Source organism: Cebus imitator, unplaced genomic scaffold (genome assembly GCF_001604975.1).
Source record: "Cebus imitator isolate Cc_AM_T3 unplaced genomic scaffold, Cebus_imitator-1.0 Scaffold7, whole genome shotgun sequence".
NCBI classification, from domain to species: domain Eukaryota; kingdom Metazoa; phylum Chordata; class Mammalia; order Primates; family Cebidae; genus Cebus; species Cebus imitator.
Window position 1 is genome coordinate 5,226,213 of NW_016107322.1, and position 7,346 is coordinate 5,233,558.

Here is a 7,346-nt window from a genome sequence, read left to right on the forward strand (position 1 = left end):
ATAGGCAGATAAATAGACGGTTGATAGCGATAGACATTACAAATCTCTATGTATACATGTATACATAGACATATAGATATGTATGGTGACTTATGGGGTGGTAGATTGAGAGAGAATTACACACTATTCTCAGATCTTGGCTCAGAAAAGGTGGTGGAAGGGTGGTAGCAATAATCAACGTAAGGCACATCAGAAGAGGAGTCATTAGGAATGGAGTTTGGGTGGCATATGATGAGTTCAGCTTTAAACGTGTTGAATTTGACAGGTCTGTGTGACAACAAACAGCAAATATGCAGAGTCCTGAAGCAAAGCAGGGAAGCAGTTGCACTATCTCTGGAGGGAGAAAGGAGAAGAAAAGAAGGTACTTGAAAAGAAGAATACTACCAGAGGCTTTGAAGATTTGTTCTTTTGAAAATCTTATATACACTAATATATAACTAAATATAGACAATTCTAGTTGTTTAAATTCTTTGACCTTGCATATTCAGCTAAAAAAAAATAAGAAAAAGTCACTTTGTTTTTATTAATCTTTTCTAGTATTCCACAGGGTCAGGAAGGGGAACAACTTCGAAATGTCAATAAACAATTAGATGAATTACCCACTAAGCGCAGGAATAGTAGAGCTGTTGACAATTTCCATATATCTGGGGCATTTTAAAAATACAAGTTAATACTAGATGTTACAAATGATAAATACATGACTAGTTAGAATAATCTGAGATCGAGAATGTTCTAGGAGAAATTGTATAGATTCTTTAGGAAAGGTCTCTTAGGAAGTGATATTTAAGCCAAAATCTGGAAGATGATGAAGAACCAACCACACAAAGGCAAGGGAATGTTGGATACACAGAATATTGTTACGTAGACTAGAAAACCAAAATATGTCTAAGAAACACACTATTTTATGGAAACTATTCCCTCCAAAAGGAAATGCTTAGAAACCAAATGATTTCAGTTGCATGGCTTCTAGGAACAGAAGCCAAGTACTCACATATAAAATTCAGCTTCTTAATCACATTCAAGAATTGAATGCTTGGGCAAAAGGCCAACCTAGAACTAAATTCCCAGACTTTGGTTAATTATGAAAATGTCAAAGTTCCACAGAAGATCGTATAAAAATTATACATGGACTTCATTAGACTAACTTTTGGTATCCATTAGCTACTGAAATGTCTCAACAGTATGAGAAAACACAAATGAAATATATTTTAAGACATTCAATTTTGTATCCCAAAGTATATGCCACAAAGTTCACACAGTCTGCATCTAAAACAGAGGACTATTATCAAATGAAAATAAAATGCTATGACCTGCATAAATTCTGACTCTTACATGAGGAGTATTAAAAAAATAGATAAATCTATCACAGCCACAAGTTCATGGCAGCCAAATTTGGCTGTTTGAATATGTGAAGTTTCAGTACTGACATTTTCTTTGGCAGGGATGGGATCAGTTTTAAAATAAATACCAGTAAACAGCCTTCCCCATTAATTACATGTGTAACCACCAGCTGTTGGTCCAAATTAAAGACTATTTTCTTTTAGTTTTCTATACCCCAATCCCATAATCATCAAAATAACTGGAAAAACTGAAGGAAGATAACAGTAGTAAAATACTCATATATATCAACATACTCCAAACAACAGTGCAACATAATATACATGCTTTTAACACCTACTCCACATCTACTTGTAGTTTCAACTGGTAGCTGTTATATTAAAATGTACATAATACGGTACCTAGCATATTGTGGGTGTTTGTTAAATGGAATACTAAGATGAAAAACATACAACTGTATCTCTTAAGGAGCTTTCACTTCAATAAGTGTTATTTTAAGTTTCTGGAGCCAATTCTTATAAATGTAATAAAAGATGGTAAAGTCTCTTCCAGAATTTAAATAGTCCATTAGTGATCACAGACATTTTAAGAAACAAATTCAGTAAATTTACTTAAATACTGGCCAGGTGGCTGAAACTTTAAAAATATCAAATTAAATTATTAAGAAATCTGAAGTTTGGAGAAAAGTAGGGTGGAAAGTCATTGTAAAAATGGGAGAGGTAAACATGAATCATGCCTTAGTGTCTCCCAGTGAAAGACGAGCTGCAACATATGTCATTATTTGTACTATAGAAATATCTTGGCCTCCACACACAAATATCAACCCCACCTACCAAGACTAGTTTTCGATTTTTAAAATGCATTTTATTACTTTTTTGTTTTACTTAAAAATGACTTTTATGACCTAGGATAGTGTTGGATCAGATTTTTATCCTTCAATCTCACAAGTTCTCTATCATCTTCAGAGTACTCCTCTGTCAAGCCTTTCCCTGACAAATTCCCAGCAGCATTTTCCCCTTTCTTTATTCACCACTGCTTACATTTATGACTTTAGCTAGCACTGACTTAATGCCTAATACATACTAGACCCTGTTCTTTACATATATTTATTTACATATCTATAATTCATATATTGATTCATTTTGTTTTCATTTAGATCATAAAAGGCAGATGCATTATTATTATCCTCATTTTATAGATGTGGAAACTGAGAAAACAGTAGTTTAGGTGAATGGTCCAAAAGTACTCATAACAGTGAGTGGTGAAAGAGGAGTTTGAACCGAGACAAATGGCTCCTTAGCCTATGTTGTTAAATACTACTCTAATCTTTCTTTCTGACCTTTGTATTTGCATGTTGTACAGCAGTATTGTCTTTACATCTCTAGCTCCTCTTTGACACTGAGAGTTCATAACAAACTTCATAACCAAAAATTTTCTGTTTTTATCTTTGTGTCTTCAGAACTTATTATGCTATCTGGTACCCTGTAGATATGAAAAATATGTGTTGAATAAATGAATTTATAATTTAGACTGGAAGGCATTTCCTTGTCAAAAGAACATAGATTTTAAGGTTTCCATAAGTGAAATTTACCAACATGATAATGCTGCAAGATAAATTACTGCTCCTGAAGTCTTTCAAAATTTCTGAACAACTTTCTGTAAAAGTAATAAAATGTAGCAGAAGAAAAAAGTTCAATTTATCAGAATTATTTTCTTTCATTCAAAACTCTGAAAATTTTTTATATTTTGAGTCTGGCATCAATTCTTTTTTTTTTTTTTTTTAGCCTACAGCAGCCGGTATTACCAGGCGGTGTCCCATCCAAGTACTAACCAGGCCCAACCCTGCTTAGCTTCCGAGATCAGGCGAGATCCGGCGCGTTCAGGGTGGTATGGCCGTAGATGTCTGGCACCAATTCTAACTTTTTAAATTACACTTTAAGTTCTGGGATACATGTGTAGAACATGCAGGTTTGTAACATAGGTATACACATGCCATGGTGGTTTGCTGCACCCATCAACCCATCATCTACATTAGATATTTCTCCTAATGCTATCCCTCTCCCAGCCCCTCACCCCTCAACAGGCCCTGGTGTGTGATGCTCCCCTCCCTGTTTCCATGTGTTCTCATTGTTTTACTCCCATATATGAGTGAGAACGTAAGTGGTGTTTGGGTTTCTGTTCCTGTGTTAGTTTCCTAAGAATGATGGTTTCCAGCTTCATCACTGAAAACAACATGAACTCATCCTTTTTTATGGCTGTATAGTATTCCATGATGAATATGTGCCATATTTTCTTTATCCAGTCTGTTATTGATAGACATTTGTGTTGGTTCCAAGTCTTTGCTATTGGGAACAGTGCTGCAATAAACATACATGTGCATGTGTCTTTATAGTAGAATGATTTATAATCCTTTGGACATATATACAGTAATGGTATTGCTAGGTCAAATGGTATTTCTAGTTCTAGATCCTTGAGAAATCATCACACTGTCTTCCACAATGACTCAACTAATTTGCATTCCTATCAACAGTGTAAAAGTGTTCCTATTTCTCCACATCCTCTCCAGCATCTGTTATTTCCAGACTTTTTAATGATTGCCATTCTAACTGGTATGAGACGGTATCTCATTGTGGTTTGGATTTGCATTTCTCTAATGACCAGCGATGATAACCTTTTTTTTCATGTGTTTTTTGGCTGTAAATTTTTAATTTTTTTCCCCTCTTAAATTCACCATCAGTCTTAATTCTGCTCAGGAAAAGCCACTCTATTTCCAACTACTACAAGCCAGATTAGTCTTTCTTTTTCTGCCATTGTTCTTTTCTCAGCAGATTACTGGTGGCATTTTGTTGCTTTCAGCTGTGACGTACATTGTTCACTACCCAAACTAGTTGTTCTCGCTCACTTAATTGTAAGCCATCCGCTTAGTTTTTCAGCATCGTTTCTGTCTTATGTATAAAATCTTCAGATGAACTGTATCTTCTCAATTCTCAGTTATTTATCATGTAAGAATTTTTAGAAAAAAGCAGCAGAAAATGAACCAGAGGGTAGCATGAGTGCGCTGTCATGTGACATTAGATTCTGGTCCACAACAAATGACCATCAAGTGTCCACAAAACTAACCACAAAGTTTCCCTTACAGTTTTTCAGATACGGTTTCTCAACAAATAAATAATTCTGTAAGCATTTTTCCACACAAAATGTGTTTGGTGACTGCTTAGATTTTCTCAACATTCTTTCTTTCTTTTTGGCTCTTCTGTTTCTGCTGGCTGAATCAAGGATGAATAATTCAATTAAGTGAATATGCTCATACCTATACTGAAGGTTCCGATGATCTTGAAGCACATAGTATTGCTTTTTAGGTCAGTCAATGAGAGACAGAGGGTTTGAGCTGAGGCTACATCACCAAATCACAAATAATCAAATTTGTAGTAAGGCTTTAGGGTACCCCATTGAATATTTGGTTGAGAAAAGATTTTACAGTAAGTCCATAGTTCACAAAGCCTGGATGAATTCATAGACAGTGGAACTATAGAATGAATTCAATGCAATGAAAATTTGTTTGCATCATTTTTTTACCTACTAAAATACTTTATAATCTTTGTAAACCATTTAGGAAATATGAAGAAGTACAAAAGAGTAAATGCACATAAACCATAATTCTATTATCCCTAAGTCACAGTTAATATGTTAATATATATTTTCAAATAATTTTATGCATATATAAAACTTGTATAATTTTATTATTTATTTTGTTCAGTTAATATTATGAACAATTTCCTAAAGCATAAAATACTCCACTAAAAATATTTAAGTGGCTAAAAATGTTTTTTCATATAGGTTAGCTGTATGCTATAATAAGCAAATTCCATTTTTGTGTATATTTGGTTTACATGGCTATCCCCAATTTTTGAACATATTTGAAAATAACCACCATGATTTTTCAAATCAGATGCCTCTAACGTCCTGCCTCCATGTCCTAGATCTCCCTATTGATTTTATTGTTGTTGTTGTCGTTTAATATTTTAGACCTGGGAAAAGTATGAACACAGTCCCTTGCTATGACAAACTAAGCAGTCAAGCTTCCCCATTTTGGGAAAATCTCAGGAGTCAGCACATCCAGAGTACAAAGGATAAGGCTTGCCCTGGTAAAACCACCTTTGTGATCATGGTATCTCCCTGCCAACTCTCCCCACTGAATTAAGCAACAAGTGTAGTTGATAGCTTTGTTTGGGTTTCAACTCACTGTAAGCTGACATAATCTCTCCTAAAGCAGCTTTCTTTCCCTCACTCTGTGGTCAAGAATACCCAGGAATTGGCACTAATTCATGCAGAATGTAGTGGGAGTGGAGTGGGTATATAATAGAGGTAATACCTATAGAGTAGCCCTCAACCGATGAGACTTAAGCCCTCATGGAGGAATGCATCTCTCAGTTGATCCTCTAGGCATTCTTTTTTTTTTTTTTTTTTTAGATGGAGTTTCACTCTTGTTACCCAGGCTGGAGTGCAATGGCACGATCTCGGCTCACCGCAACCTCTGTCTCCTGGGTTCAGGCAATTCTCCTGCCTCAGCCTCCTGAGTAGCTGGGATTACAGGGAGGCGCCACCATGCCCAGCTAATTTTTTGTATTTTTAGTAGAGACGGGGTTTCACCTTGTTGACCTGGATGGTCTCGATCTCTTGACCTCGTGATCCACCCGCCTCAGCCTCCCAAAGTGCTGGGATTACAGGCGTGAACCATCGCGCCCGGCCAAACTAGAGGCATTCTATGGGCTTTTGAGATCTCAGGTGAAGCCAAGCCCCCGTTGCCATCGTAGTGACCTTGACAATAGATATTTATTATATTTATTATAAATTTATATTTATATTATTTATTAATAGCTTTTTAAAATTTATATTTATATTTATTATAGCCTTTTTCCCCTTCCCTTAATCCCTCCTATCCCTCATTCCAGCATCCTGGTATCACTACACAATTACAAGTTCTTGTTTCAGACTCTGCCTTGAGTGGTGGGAAGATCTAAGCAGTTCAATTCTTTAAATCTTTTTTTTTTTTTTACATTTCCTTCAATAACTTTATTCTTTACAAAATATACAAATAAATAAAACAATTCACCTTTAAAAAGTATTACCACGTGCAAGAAGAAGGTAATTCCTATCACCATTCTAAATTACCGCAATGCATCGTTTCCTCCTCCCTTATTTTTCAACTCTAGTGGTAAAGTTAAAAGACTGAATTGAAATTAAGCTGTACTATGACATCATTAGCAGGGACAGACACATAAAGTCATTTCCAAACAAGGAATGCTGAACCTCCCGAAAAGGGATGAAGAGGAGTCTACTGAGTTTTGCACTCAGGTACACTCCTCTTTTCCTGAGGAGGCGTGCCAAGGACCTGGTTGAGAATCCACACTCTCTGCTCCTGCATTTTGTATCTCTGGACGAAGGCCTAAACTTGAGTTATCAAAATAGCGAACTGGATGAGGTGATGGTAAAGACTTTGATTGGCTATCAAAAAAACAAGGTTTTGGTGATTCTTTAAATCTTTGTGAATATTATATGTTATTTCTATTAAATCGATTGCTAGATGTAGAATTGTTGAGATGAAAGCCATGAACAAAATTAAAATCAAGTATTTTGATACATAGTACACACTGATAAATATTAATTAAACAGAATACCTATTTCCTAATTACCATGTTTCTCTTCAAATAATTTATTTTTAAATTTAAAAAACTTTTAAATTCTTTTTAAAACAATTTATGTTTTATTTTAGATCAGGGGTACACATGCAGGTTTGTTACATGGGTGTATTATGTGATATTGAGGGTTTTTATATGAATGATCCCACCATCCAGGTATTGAAAATAGTAATCAACAGTCATTTATTCAATCCTTTTCCTCTTCCCTCCCTTCTCTAGTAGTCTCCAGTGTCAGTTATTGCCATCTTTATGTCCATGATAGCCAATGTTTACCTCCCACTGATAACTGAGAACATGTGGTATTTGTTT

At 35.2% G+C, this 7,346-nt stretch overlaps 1 non-coding gene and 1 pseudogene across 1 annotated transcript; both read right to left on the bottom strand.

Moving 5' to 3' along the window:
* Window positions 1-3,120: 3,120 nt before the first annotated feature.
* Window positions 3,121-3,239, bottom strand: LOC119472966 (annotated as a pseudogene).
* Window positions 3,240-5,366: 2,127 nt separating this feature from the next.
* On the bottom strand, window positions 5,367-5,525 carry LOC119472968. The gene has a single exon (XR_005202141.1). It is a non-coding gene; the product is annotated as a U1 spliceosomal RNA (small nuclear RNA).
* Between the last annotated feature and the right edge of the window lie 1,821 nt (window positions 5,526-7,346).